Source organism: Ambystoma mexicanum, chromosome 5p, assembly GCF_040938575.1.
Source record: "Ambystoma mexicanum isolate Mex_15411 chromosome 5p, UKY_AmexF1_1, whole genome shotgun sequence".
NCBI classification, from domain to species: domain Eukaryota; kingdom Metazoa; phylum Chordata; class Amphibia; order Caudata; family Ambystomatidae; genus Ambystoma; species Ambystoma mexicanum.
The window spans coordinates 643,942,831-643,958,399 of record NC_090930.1 but is presented as its reverse complement, the minus strand read 5'-3'; positions in this window follow the sequence as shown (position 1 = coordinate 643,958,399).

Genomic DNA, 15,569 nt, shown 5'->3' with positions numbered 1-15,569 from the left:
CCGCATCCGCACTAGTTTTACTTGTTGGAATCATTGGTGTATTAGAACTGGTTGTCGGTGTGCTTTTTGTCAGAGGTTCTTGTTGCATTTTAACATTAAGTGTGTCAATCATTTTATCTAGTCTGGCAAGCTTCTGTGCTTGTGTGTGTTGATTGGCGATCATAAACCCCTCAACTCTGTGCAGCTTACACATAATATCTGACATAGCATTCTTTATGTGATGTATTTCAAGGTGTGTAAGTTTGTGTCCTTTGTAGGTTGAGTATCCTGGTTATTACTGGAAAGGTGGAATCAGGCGAATCTAAATATTTGTGAATTTTCGGCGTGTCCTGAAAGGCAGAATGGTTTCCACGATCAGGGCCACTATGTGCATGGTCAGCAACAGATGGCGGTAAAGATGCCTCATGATTATGATGGTGTATAGAGGAATAATTACTCTTGCCAAGCTTCTTAGGAGATATTGGTAAACTAGTAAATGGACGGTTGCATTGTCCATCATTGGCATAAGGATGCCAGTTTTGCTGAACATTGTTAAACAGAGTTTGAGAATTATGCAAGCAAATTACCTCAACCTCCAGTGGAAATAGAGAGGCTGGAGAGGATGGTCCAATTGAAACTCTAATTTGCTTGGCCCTTTCGTCTCCTAACGTTGGGGCCAGGATTGATACATCCGAAATCTGATTGTGAAACTGTTCAGGATACTCAGAACGAACACAAGATTTAAAATTAGGGATTGAAATGAGAAACAAGGTTCGTGACACTTCCTGAAAATTTGCAACTAGCCCAAATGAAGAACTAAACTCTAAATCAAAAGCAAGTTAAAACACAGTCAGGTAAAGTATACACACCTCCCTTCATAACTATTAGACAAGTCAGAGTTAAAACACCACAATTTGTTAAACAGATGTGAGCCCGTAACCTGATGGCACTCCAATAGTTCAGTTAAAGGGCGAGAAAAAGGCAGAGCATAGAAATAAAACAGGTCCCAACACTTTTAGGAGTTCTCAACAAGGGAATAAAGGCAGTATATACTGTAGAGGCAAATTTCATAGGCCAGGCTTACTATAAATGGAGCAAAACGAAATGTGCCCAGGATCACACGGTGTAAAATGCACTAAAAGTCTTTGCAGAATGTTCAAAAGAGGTTGGGGTGATTCAAGATGGTAAAGTTAGAAGGTCTGGGACGAACCCAGTTGGAAAGCCAAGGATTTAAGGGTCAACTTTAGCAATCCGAAGAAAGGGAGGCCGGGCAGGACACAGTACCTTAAAGAGAGAGAAAGCTCCAGCGGTGGTAGTTGTTCCTGGCAGTGGTTGCAGTTCATTGTTTTGACCAGGGGAAGAGAGGATCTCGTCGAGGAGGAAACATGGATTTGTTGCACTGCACAAGATGAAACCAGCCGCGGAGTTCGTCGATAAAAGGTGCGTTCCTTTTATTCACGGTCAAAGTGGTGAAGCTTGGCTATCCGGCCGCCGGGGTGCGTGGCACAGGCGATTCGACCAAGAGATGTCTTTGGAAGGCGAAAGGGGTGAACTGGTTGGTCCCACCAGCTCAGAGGAAGAAGGCTCGTCCAGCAGAAGATCTTCTCTTGTCGTCGGGAAAGTGGTGAGATAGTTGCAGCAGGGCTTCACCGGTGGTGTCGTCATTGCAGATGGCTTAGCTTCTTCCCTCTTTGGATTCTTAGGTCCTGTGGCGACTTCTTAAGTTCCAGTCCCGAAAGCCCTGCTTTTATGCAGAAAAACCCCGATTCAACAGCCTCGCTGTCACTCACACATGCTAAGTGGTGAGTCGGGCGGCTCACCACTGGCCCAATCAGAACAGAGTGCAACTTGAGTTGCTAAGGCAATGCAGTCCAGGGTGCCAATTCCCCTCCCCACCCACCCTGTGGAACCCAGACAGAGTGGCACCATTTGGAGGGCTTCTGTGGAGAAGCCCGCCAAAAAGTGGAACAAAGGGCTCGACCTTGGTCAGAGTTACAGAGACGGACACAAACGCCATTTTAGAAAAGAGTTCTGGCAAAAAGACCCAACCGTGAATTTAATATTAAATAAATAAACCAGCTGTATCTTTAACATTGCACCAAAAAGTGGCGCGTTTAAAATCAATGGGAAAATCCCATAGAGAATATTCCGGTAGAATATTTCGTGTGGTAACCACTGCCACCAGCCAGAAACTCGACAAGGGGGGACTGGACAGTGCCCCCTTGAAAACAGACCCAGGGGCAATATAATTAACTCCTTCCAGTACTTCCACAATATGATGGTTTGTACTGGTTCTGTTCACCATTTAAGACTGGTAAAGTCAATGGTGACTTTACATGCCTTGGGAGACAGTAGTCAGTCCCAGGGTATGGAGTCTATGTTTGGGGGCCACTATGACACCCCTGTGTTACTGCATTGAGGGTGCTGTGTAACATATACACAAAAAACAGTTGATACCCTATGGAGTAAAAGACCACATATCCCAAAATCACATAAATAGTCAGAGACATGCCTCAAATCCTGTCTAAGAGTGGGAGAAAAAGAGTCTCACTCTTAGCAGGAGAAAAAAACAAACCCCAAAAATCCAGCAAAGCTGCTGGAGGACTCACTAGGTTTGGGAAATTAGCCTTATAAGAGAATTCTCCCTATCACTCGCCCCCCAGACTATGGGACAGGAGGATTGAATCCACTCCTGGATGAATGTCATACCTCTAGTCGGTATAAACATCCTAGAGAGATGTTTACAGCATTTTGGTGGGGACACCCTGACCTGTGCTGAATGGTGAAATCAAACCCCTGAAGGCAGATTGACCATCTCAATAGTTTTGGGTGTTCCCCTTTCATTTGCATTAACCATCTCAAGGGTTGGCGGTGAGATTGAATAACAAAAGTAGAACCATACAAGTATGGCCTAAACTTCTTCAGAGCCCACACAATGGCAAAACGCTCTCTTTCAATAGTTGCCCACCTTGTCTCAGGATCCTTCAGTTTTCTACTAATGAAGCAAATGGGATGTTCCCTACCTTTCCCATCCAGTTGACTAAGGACTACACCTATACCTGCATTAGAAGCATCTGTCTGTACAATGAAAGTTTGGTGGTAGTCAGGAGCTCTTAGCACTGGAGCTTGACAAAGGGCTTTCTTCAGGTTTTCAAAGGCCTGATAGCACTCCTCATTCCATTCGACCTTTTTAGGGAACATAGGAGAGGAGATCACATTCAGTGGAGAAGCTATGGTCCCATAGTTCTCTATGAAATTCCTGTAGTACCCAGTGAGGTCTAGGAAGGCTCTCACATGGGTCTGAGTAGTAGGTGTTGTCCAATTTTGTCCAATTTTCCACAGCTTCAATCTTGCTGGGAAAGGCCTTATTTCTCCACCTCCTACCTCATGTCCAAGGTAGACCACTTTACTCTGTCCAATCTGGCATTTACTTGCCTTTATGGTCAGATTGGCCGGCTCTAGAGACTGCAAAACATGTCCTAGGTGGTCAACATGCTCTTCCCAGGTTTGGCTGAATACTGCAATGTCATCCAAGTATGCCAGGCAGAAGTCCTGCATCCCATTCAGAACCAGATTTACCATCCTTTGGAATGTAGCAGGTGCATTTTGTAGTCCAAAAGACATAGCCTTAAATTGGTATAATCCAAGTGGGTTAGAAAATGCAGTTTTCTCCTTGGCATGGTCTGTCAGGGCTCTTTGCCAATAGCCTGATGTCAGATCAAATGTGCTGAGGTGCTTGCCTGAACCAAGTCTATCCACCAACTCATCTGTCCTTGGCAAAGGATGGGCATCAGTCTTGGTGACTGTATTAATAGCTCTATAGTCCACACAGAATCTCAATTATTTGGATCCTGCCTTTAGTACTAACACAACTGGACTAGACCATGGACTAGTAGAGGGCTCTATTACCCCGAGGTGAAGCATCTTGCTGACCTCTCCTTTGATGTGGGTTCTTACATTCTCTGACATTCTGTAACCTCTGCTTTTTGCTGGCAGACAGTGACCAGTGAGTATATCATGCTGGCCCCAAGGGATCAAGCCTGGTGAAAGTGAGAACAGGGAGGCAAACTGATTTAACATAGATTTGTAGTCCTCTTGTTGCTCAGGTGTCATTTGAAGAGAGATTAACTCCTTCAATCTTTTCATCCAAAGGAAAGCCTTTGAGGAGATTAGGGAGAGGTTCACTCTCTTCTTCCTCTTCTGCCGAAGCTAGAAGCAAGGCTCCTACCTCAGGTCTGGAGACATACTCTTTTAGTCTGTTGGTGTGGGAGACTCTGGGAGCCTCCTTGGGATTGCCCAAGTCCACCAGATAGTTCACCTCTTCAGGTTTTCCCACACCCTTGAATGGTCCCATCCATTTGTCTTGCAAAGCCTTCTGCCTTGTTGGAATCATAACTAGAACTAGCTGGTCTTGAGTGAACTCAACCATGTTAGCCTTTTGATCATGCCAATGCTTGACCAAAGCTTGACCAGCCTTCAAGTTATCACTAGCTTGGGCCATCATCGGTGACATTCTCCTCCGGAATCTTATCACATAGTTAGTAACTGTGACTGGCTTGGGGGTAGGAGCACTCTCCAACCCCTCCTTAATCAGGGCCAATGGACCTCTGACTGGATGGCCATAAAGAAGTTCAAAGGGACTATAACCTACTCCCTCCTCAGGGACTTCTCTATAAGCAAAGAGAAGGCATGGTAATAGAAGATCCCACTTTCTTTTAAGGGGTTCCTCTAAAGCACCTATCATGCTCTTCATTGTTCTATTAAACCTTTCAACCAATCCATTTGTCTGTGGGTGGTAGGCGGTAGAGAACTTAGGTAACTCCACAGTTTTTCCATATGGATTTCATGTAATGGGACATAAAATTTGACCACCTGTCAGAGATTACCTCCTTAGGAAACCCAACCCTGATAAAAATACCAAGGAGGGCCTTAGTCAAAGCCTGAGCTGTAACAGTCCTCATAGGAATTGCCTCAGGGTACCTAGTAGCATGTCTACTACAACAAGGGTAAACCTGTTGCCTGAGGAGGTTGGGAGATCAAGGGGAAAAACAATGTCAATCCCTACCCTCTCAAATGGGACTCCCACTACTGGGAGGGGCACTAAAGGTGCCACATTCTTGGAACCACTCTTACCAGAAGTTTGGCAGGTGTGACAGCTCTTGCAGAACTTATCTACCTCAGCCCCCATCTTTGGCCAATAAAAGTAGAGAGAGAGCCTTTCCTTGGTCTTCTTGAAACTCAAGTGACCAGCCAAAGGAATCTCATGGGCTAACTGCAAGAACTGGAGTCTGTTTTCTTGAGGGACTACAAGTCGTTTGTAGTCTCCAGGTGCAGACTCAGTCGGTTCACTGTAGAAGAAGCCATCTTCCCAGTGCAACCTATACTTCCCAGGCTCTTGCCCATCAGCCTGAGAAGCTGCCTGGTGGCAGAGACCTTCCAGAGTTGGACATTCTCTTTGTCCCTTACGGAAAGCTGACCTGCTGGATCCACCTTCTGCCAGTAAAGACTGCAGCTCAGGATGGTCAGCAGGGTCCAGATCTCCAATAAGTTCTTGGCCTCCTACTAGCTCTTCTTCAGAGTCTAGTTCAACCACACAGGTTTATACCTCCCTCTCAGCTGGAGGTGGAGTTACTGGTGTAACTTTGGACAACCTAGGGGAAGTCCTTGTTGGAAACACTGGAGTGCTTGCTGCTGGTTTCCTTCTAGAAGTCTTGGGTTTGCCCTTTGCTTCTGGTTGTTCAGCTATAACAGTAAGTAGCTCCAGTGGAGTAGGAGTGATTTCTTCTTCCATCATCTCCTTAGGAGAACCTCTCAGGGTTTTCTCCCTTGCAGGTCTGGTTAGTTCCTATAACCTTTTACTAGGAGGTCTGGGGGTATGTGACACAACTCCAAGAGTTTTCAGGTCATTTCCCAACAGAACCCTTCCTGGTACCTCACACTGTACACTGACAGGTATCTTCACAGTCATATCATTGCACTGGATGAGAACTGGTAATTGAGGACATATCTGTACAGGCCCTCCAGCTAACTTGGTGAGGCATTTGGGGGCCCTAGCAACCTCCTCTACCTTGAAAAATAGATTAATCCACCACAGTTATGCTGGCCCCAGTGTCCCTAAAGGCAGGAGTCTCCTGACCATTCACCTGGACACTGTCTTTATAATATTATTTAGTATTATCTGGGATAGAATTATATACATCTAAATTCTGTTGTTCCCTCAACCCCAGGGACACTAAAGAAACACTGGCTGAGACTCCAATGGGATCATCAGCCAGTAGTAGAAAGTTTCCACTTGTCATTGGTACTTCCTCCACTGGAGCGAATGCTAGGGAGACAGCGTGGACCCCTGAAGGTTTACCCTTACATCTGGGATCCCCTTTCACATGGTCAGTAGCCTTACAAACATAGCATGTTCCAAATGCATTCTGGAATGGTTGCTTGTTCTGACCTCCTTCTGGTCTGGGACCAGAAGGTACACTATCTTGATTTGGTTTCCCCTGTGGCTTACCCTTATGGTGCTGTTTGGGGGCCTCTTTGGAATTAGAATTATTTGAATTCTCTTTGGAGTCCCTTTTAGGCTGTTTTTCTGAGTTACCCCAGAATCCTTGTGAGTAGCCCGGTTGGCAACCCACAAGTCAGCAGCCTTAGCTAGCTTCTTGGAATCTATTTCCTTTGAATCAGCCAAGTGCTGTCTGAGCTCAGGAGAGCAGGCATCATAAATGGACTCCAACATAACAAGATTTCTCATTCCCTCATAACTGTTCACTCTGTAACCCTTAATCCATCCCTCTAAGTTTTTCAAATTTTCACTCACCCAGGTAGCCCAAGGGGTACCATCATGCTTTTTGAGGGTCCTAAACCTCTTAAGGTACTGGGAAGGGGTCTTCCCAAATCTAGCTATTAAAGCTAGCTTCACACATTCATAGTCCATCCTATCCACCTCCCCAACTCCATTACCACATCAGATGCAACAGGGGGGAGCCTAGAGAACAACCAAGGAAGCAACTGATTCCCTGTGATGTCCTGGAGCCCATGATTAAATTCAAAGATAGCCAACCAATCCAACACATCCAACTTAGGTTCATACATACCCACAATCTCTTTAGGCATCCAGGGTCTTTTGGGACTGGAACTCCTAGAGGATCCGGGGAGAGAAGTATTTTCAACAGACAATTTCTTCATCTCTAGCTCATGCTTGAGCTCCATTTCTCTGAGCCTTAGTTCTTGGTGCTTTTGTTCAGATTGGGCACTAATTCTTTTGAACTCTAATTCCAGTCTCATTTTTTCTAGTTCAATGAATGCAGGATTTAGTGTGGGACCTGACAAAGGTCCAGTAGCCACAGCTTAAGGTGGCAGAGCAGGCAGAGGGCCAGTGGGGACAGTTACATCAGCCTCACCTTCCTCATCTGTCTCTACAAAAATGCTATCAAGACTTTGATTCATATCACCTTCATTACTGTTGGTTACATTTGCTGGGGAGGTAGGTTCCTATGAACCATTAAACAGACTTTGATTTTCTAACAATCTTTCTATAAGTTCCATTTTCTTGCCTTTTATAGGAAGATCCTTATGTCTACAAAGAACTCTTAAACAATCAGCAGTTTTTGCAGAAAGGGACTCCTGGCTGTAACTTTCCATAGTTAATTTGTTAAAAAAATAGTTTTACAGTGCTAAGCTTTGTGGTTAGTTGCACTAAAGTATCATAAGTACTATAAACTGTATACTCAATGCAAATCCCACCGCTGTACACCAGTGTTAGGCAGAATCCTGTGCTGTTCCCTTAGGGAACACTGCAAAAAGATTAAGACTACAGGAGTAAGCAGTAAACCCAATTGGTAGCAGTCTGCACCACCCAGATTTACCTGGTACCTGTGGCCGAGCAGTCAGACTTCTCTCAAGAAGAGTAGGGCAGTATATAGAGTATACACAATAGGGCTAAAAACACAATAGCGAAAACAAACACTGACCAGAGCTTTGTTACGCTCACCTGGCTCCCACAGAGGCGTTGATCTGAACTGGACAGCTACGGTCTCCACCAATGTGACGCGTAGGGCCGAGATGACGGACTGGACTGGCCCACCTAGCTTCGTTTGCTTGGTCCGTAGGAATATTCTTCTGCAAATGGAGAAAGGGAATTAACCACCCGTGGAGTTGAGCATAAATCCCCCCACCCCCGCTGTTCTCCCCACCGATCACCTTTGATGTCCCCTCTTATAGTCTCACCTGATGGTTTGAAAAGATGAGCTCTCCATCCTGCATTGAGCACAGGGGCGCGTTGATAAACAGTTGCTTCACTGGCTCGAAAGAATTGGTGAGTTCCAGAACAATATTGAATCGGAAAAGTATGTAGTTCGCAAGAGTTCACATGTCTTACATTCACTCTTGTCCGATTCCTTGCAGTTTGCAGCTTGTGGCAGAAGACTGGATGCAGGCTTGCAGACACAGTGAGCATTAAGCTGCTGGATGCAGAATAACTCGAAGCGTGTGCTGCTCTTCGGGCGTGGTTTAAATAGCCTCCAAAGTAGTCCCAGGTAAGTATTCCTCCCCAGCCCCACCCGAGTAAAAAATAGTCCCTAGGTAAAATAGTCCCTTCCAAGCCTCATTTGGCTTGAAACTCTGCAGCATGGTCTGCATCAGGTAAGCTTGCAGCATGTTCTGCATCAGGTAAGTTCTACTCTATGAGCCTGGTGCCTATGGCACCAGGATTGACTCTCCATATGAGCCTGGCGCCAGAGGCGCCAGGACCGCACCCAAACAGCCCCTAGCAGGGGTTTTTGGGCTTGCTCAAAATAACTTGATGCCTGCTTCCGGGGTTGCTGGACCTGGACCTGGTCTGGTTCCCCGGGGGTAGGCTTCATGACAGCTTTGTATAAAGAGTATATAATTATTTATTTAAAACACACTTTAGGCAATATACTAGCACTCTAAATCAAAGGCAAGTTAAAACACAGTCAGATAAAGTATACACACCTCCCTTGATAACTATCAGACAAGTCAGAGTTAAAACACCACGATTTGTTAAACAGATGTGAGCACGTAACCTGATGGCACTCCAATAGTTCAGTTAAAGGAAGAGAAAAAGGCAGAGCATAGAAATAAAACAAGTCCCAACACTTTTAGGAGTTCTCAACAAGGGAATAAAGGCAGTATATACTGTAGAGCCAAAGTTCATAGGCCAGGCCCACTTTAAATGGAGCAAAGCGAAATATGCCCAGGATCACACAGTTTAAAATGCGCTAAAAGTCTTTGCAGAATGTTCAAAAGAGGTTGGGGTGATTCAAGAAGGTAAAGTTAGAAGGTCTGGGGCCAACCCAGTTGGAAATCCAAGGATTTAAGGGTCACCTTTAGCAATCCGAAGAAAGGGAGGCCAGGCAGGACACAGTATCTTAAGGAGAGAGGAAGCTCCAGTGGTGGCAGTTGTTCCTGGAAGTGGTTGCAGTTCATTGTTTCGACCAGGGGAAGAGAGGATCTAGTCGAGGAGGGAACATGGAGTCGTTGCACTGCACAGGGATGAAACCAGCCATGGAGTTCATTGATAAAAGGTGTGTTCCTTTTATTCACGGTCAAAGTGGTGAAGCTTGGCTATCCGACCGCCGGGTGCTTGGCACGGGCGATTCGACCAAGAGACATCTTTGGAAGGCGAAAGGGCTGAACTGGTTGGTCTCACCAGCTCAGAGGAAGAAGACTCGTCCAGCAGAAGATCTTCTCTTGTCATCAGGAAAGTGGTGAGGTAGTTGCAGCAGGGCTTCACCAGTGGTGTCGTCGTTGCAGATGGCTCAGCTTCTTCCCTCTTCGGATTCTTAGGTCCTGCGGCGACTTCTGAAGTTCCAGTCCCAAAGGCCCTGATTTTATGCAGAAAAACCCCCATTCAACAGCCTAGCTGTCACTCACACATGCTAAGTGGTGAGCCGGGCGGCAAACCACTGGCCCAATCAGAACAGAGTGCGACTTAAGTTGCTAAGGCAACGCATTCCAGGGTGCTAATTCCCCTCCCCACCCATCCTGTGGAACCCAGACAGAGTGACACCATTTGGAGGGCTTCTGAGGAGAAGCCCGCCAAAAAGTGGAACAAAAGGCTCGACCTTGGTGAGAGTTACAGAGACAGACACAAACGCCATTTTAGAAAAGAGTTCTGGCAAAAAGAACCCAACGTGAATTTAATATTAAATAAAGAAACAGGCGGTACCAAAAAGTGGTGCGTTTAAAATTAATTGGAAAATCCCATAGAGAATTTTCCGGTGGAATATTTTGCATGGTAACCACTGCCACCAGCCAGAAACTTGACAAGGGGGGACTGGACATTGCCCCCTTGAAAACAGACCCATGGGCAATATAACTAACCCCTTCCAGTACTTACACAATATGATGCTTTGTACTGGTTCTGTTCACAATTTAAGACTAGTGAACTCAATAGTGACTTTACATGCCCTGGGAGACAGTAGTCAGTCCCAGGGTATGGAGTCTATGTTTGGGGGCCACTATGACACCCCTGTGTTACTGCACTGAGGGTGCTGTGTAACACACACAAAAAACAGATGATACCCTATGGAGTAAAAGACCCCATAGCCCAAAATCACACAGATAGTCAGAGACATACCTCAAATCATGTCTAAGAGTGGGAGTAAAAGAGTCTCACTCTTAGAAGGAGAAAAAAAAAAATCCAGCAAAGTTGCTGGGGGGCTCACTAGGTTTGGGAAATTAGCCTTATAAGAGAATTCTCCCTAACAGAGACCCGCAACTCTTTTACTGGACTGTAGGACTTTTAATTTGTATCCTAGAGAGAGTGAGACCTTCTTTCCCACTCTCTCATGTATTTTTCATTGATTTGAACACTGCGTTTCTTTTTACTTTGGAGACTGGCAAACGCCATAGACATCATCATTTTACATTGTGTCACACAGCGGCTTCAGTGCAGTGACACAGGGAAGTCTTCCAGAACTCCCAAAGGTTTAAATACCTTCTTTTGGTTAAATCTACCGTTTCCAAGAGCAGTGAAGTGAAATTGACTTTACTTACATTGTGTAACTTTCTAGACCCAGCACACACTATCTTACAATAGGTTGCTGGAGCGGTTACTTTGTAACCCCTTTGTCTAGTTTCTCATGTAACATTTTTATGTTGCCCATTCTACAATTAATGGCTTGTGGCAGTGGTATACATTTCTTACCATTGTGTGTTTCTACCACGGGCTGCAATTGAAGCTGAAGTAAAGCACCCATGGGTGTCCATTTTGTAAAAATTGGCCTAGTCTTCTTTTTTTCGCCATTTCTTTTTGAGATTTACTCTGCACGCCAAACTAGGTTTGGTCCCTTTGTTTGTTTTGTCTTTGGTGGGCTTCACCAGTGAAGCCCGCCTCTAGCTCCAGAGTGGCTGGCAGGGAAAGAAGCAAGAAAAGTGCCCGAAACTCCCTGTGCTTCGTCTCCTTGGTTACAGGAATGCACCCAAAGATAACAGCCATCCTGCTGTGTGATTGACAGGTAGGCTGTGAATGAATGGGAGGAACCTGCATAAAAGGCGAGGTCTTTTGCTTGGAAGGCCGAGTCAACCACTGGATGAAGGTTTCGAAGAAGAACTTGGAAGAGACGCTTCCTGCAACTCTTGGACCGTTGGTTTGCCCGGTGAAGCCTTGCTGTATTTCTGAACCTCCAAATTCACCTTGACTAGAGAAGCCCTGCAAAGGACGACTCCTCACATTGAGTTGGTGGGAACAATTGACCCCAAGACTATCCCATCTGGCAATCCTCTCGGAGCTGGCTGTACTTCCATTGCTGCTGCAGGAACAGATTGCCAGGGAGAGGAACTCCAGAATCGAGTGTGTCGCCTTTAAGTCGGCCCAAGCTCCAGGACGATCCTCCAGACTCCCAGAAAGTGGGACTGACCAAGCCTGAGCCACCTCAACAGAATGTTGGACCCCAGATGCAAGGAAAGTCCATAAAGTATCTAAGAACTGTGGTGGTGCTATTTGCACGAAGCTGAAACCGCAAAGTGCCGCTAATCTGAAGTTTGCCCATTGCTGCCGCCAACCTTCAATTCGTAGTGCAGGAGTGCCTAGACATCCTCCCTCTTGTCCCCAGGACTGGGGCCCAGGAACAACACAATCTGCCATACTACAACTGGAACAGAAGCCAGCTGGACCCAATTTCTTTAGACCTAAGGTACTGTAAACTAAGGGGTGCTTACCGCTTTTTGTGTAGCCTTGCCAGATCTCAGTTGAGACTTGTCTTGGGTGCTTCTCCAGAGTTGATTCCAGCTTTTGTCCCTCGCAAGCCTCCCAGCCTGTGGCCCAAACAGTGATTTAATTTTCTACAAAGATTTCTAAAACATTGTACAAGACTTTTTACTTACCTTGAAGAAGTTCTTCAGCTCACCTAGACTTTTGTTCAATTGACATTGGCTGTCCTGGCTCAGTGAAATACTTTTCCCTCCTCTGGCTTTGTGCTTTCACTATCCCTCAACAAAAGTCCCACATTACATAACTTGTGTAGCTGGGAAAGGGTTAATTTACTTTCCATGGGGGGGTTCAAAAAGTACTTACCTGCTTAAGAATATTTTTTACCATAGTATAATTCACTCCTCATTTCCTTTTAACACTGACCTGAGTATTGCTCTAAATGTGCCAGTGATATATCAATGCCCACAGTGTCCTAGTTATTTTAAGTGGGAGTGTGTATTTTGAAGTATATCTTTGTGTTACATATATTTGCTTCCTTCTAAGGAAGGCCTATTCAACTGACTGTTAAATTAATAAATATTTTTTTAATCAAGGAACCTTGAGTGTAAGTGTTTATTTGGATACTTGTCACTGTGAATCTCTATGTTACAAGCCTACAACTCACATTGACCCCTTCTGGAGATAGGCCTGGTGGCTCAGTCACTCTACCAACTTGTTTAGTACATGCTTATACCAAAGGTTGGGTTTACTATTGTCAAGAGGACAAGACTGGTGCACTCTCCCACAGGGTACTGCATAGAATCTTGCCTAACACAGACCTACATGATTGCACACCAAGACCAAATTCATATTCCTCACCAACAAAACCGTACCCTATACATACAGACTTGGCTATCAGCCATGATCTGTGAGGGCTACACCTCCTTCAAGACACCCATAGGTAACAAACTCAGACAGCTCAGTATCAACTCCCCCTCCTGCAGAAAGTTTAGCCCTTCCTCCTTCTGGACAACTTTAGATACACCGTTCAAGCACTGGTCATATCCCACCTGGATAGGGGAAGTACGCACCTCGAAGGCCTCCCGTTGTCTTCCATTTTCCCCCAGAGAAGTGTCTAATACACGGCTGCATGCCTCTTCAAGGGTCTACGCAGACACAACCAAATCACCCTGGCAAATTCACCTTCAAGTCTTGCTGCATCATCTATAAAGCAGTTTCCCTCAAGTCACCCAGCTACTCTGCAGAGAAACTCAGCATCTCCCTCGGACAGTGCACCACCAGAAGCCAGAACATGTGCAGACATGAAAATCCACCACTGCAAAAAGGAAATGACCAGAAAGCAAGTCCTCTCTGCTTACAATCCAATACTATGGAACCCCCTCCTGCTAACAACAGACTTGCCAGCATGCTCCTGCAATTTTGAAAAGAACTCAAGACCCACCTCTTCAAGGAGTCTCTCCTCCTCAACTCCTAGGCCAGCATGTTGCCCGCCCCATATGGCTCGCTAGATGCTTTCCGTCCCTCTCGGTTCCACCACCCTGTACAGCTGTACACCTTGTCTGTGCACCCCTGTATCATACCCTCACTGTATATCTATTACCTTTGAAAAATGTGCTGTTGTACATATGCACAGTTGTATACCTCTGTAAAGCACTTCCTGGTGTATCTGTACCATTGTATACTTCTGTAAAGCACCCTGTTGCTTCTCGAAGCTAGGTCCGCAGTCAGTAAATATCAAATAATAATAATACTCATAATCATAATCAAACTAATAACACTAATAATAGTGATTATAGAAGTCCTGTCTGATGGTGTTAATTAGGGATATCTGCTCTTAATCTTTTTTTAAAAAGAATATCTGTACTATACGTAATGGTGTCTTTGTTCTCCAAAACATTACATTGGTTCAGAAACTAAAATTGGAATAGGCAATTCACAATTGACATTGTTCCTTAATGGACCTTAATGGACCCTGCCTGTCAATCTTCTTACATATTCATATTTACATATTCATGTCATTGATTGTTTTTTCCCAAACCAAAAGAAATTCCATTACACTAATGATTTTATATCCCTATTCTTCCCATCCAGCGGGAGTAGGAGGAATATTGGTTTGGGTGGGGATTGAGGTCAATGACTATAGCAATAACTCTATTATGGTTAACTCAAACAAATTCCCAAATATCCCAACCACATTACACTGAAAGAATGGCTGCAAAAAGAACCCATCAAACAAATAGTATACAACTGATAAGATTTCGATCAGACCACCTTCTCCTCTGATTGCTAATCTACACAGTATGTTACTCGGGTCTACTAGTCTATGAAAACCCAGTCAACATGTGATATATACAGGAACGTCCTTCCCAATGGAAAACTCCCCTTGGTGGCCAATAGCTCAGGAACTACCTCTTACTATAAGCAACACGTCCCTGTTCATCTCCATGAGTGTTCCATCAGCTATGTACATTGCAACTGCAACATTCCTAAACTGTCTCTCCTCTGCATTTTTCTGCACTATCTCATTTGGTAAAGTGTCAAAGAAGTCACTATCAATGGTAAACCTGATCATAGGGATCACTGCTTTTTCTGTATCCAGGTATGTGTCCATATTTCTGTCCAGAATTCAGTGTAGCACTTGCAATTCCAGCAGTAGAAAATGCTCACTATATATACATGTCTGTGCCTTTTTCAGGAGCAATGATTTGTGCCTGAACACCTGAAAAAGTGCTGTACCTACAATATGGCACCACAAATCCAGTTTTGGTTTACTGACTTTAATTAAGGTGATTCAGTCCCCAAACACCAGACATAAAGTTCTGTACCGAAATATGGTAGCAGTAATCCATAGTGGGGTCAGTCATTTTAGTTAGGTGGATGCAGTCCCCCAAGTTTCAGGAGGGAGAATTTATCAGTCATCCATCCGGGGCAACCAATGTCTGCAGGGCACATCTCAGCTTCAGTTTCCTGTCTTACCTCGCGCAGTAGAAGATTCAAGTCCTGCAGAAGTGCCAAAGCACTGCACTCTGTCAGTTAGGTCACACCTCTGCAGACCCCCATTTATAAGCTGCTGATTTACGAGAAAGATGGCCAGCCCACCACAGAGGCTTACGCCTCTGGTGCCAAGACTGGGCAGGTGCCATCTTTGTTGAATCACATGAACTGGTGCTGTGGAGGAGGCAATTCCATCTGAACTACAGGCTTCATCAATTTCAGTACGGGGGTCCCCACGTGCACTTCCTTTTCCCTCCAGTCATTTATCTGCACTACACAGGTCCTTTTTCACACTTTGTCTCTGTGCTAAAGAGATAGCCAGAGGAGGAAAAAGGTCATCAGCCAATGACATGCCAATTGAATTAAGTCTGTGCCTTTCATGATCTTGTTATTGTTTTACATTTATTTTATTTTTTATTTATTT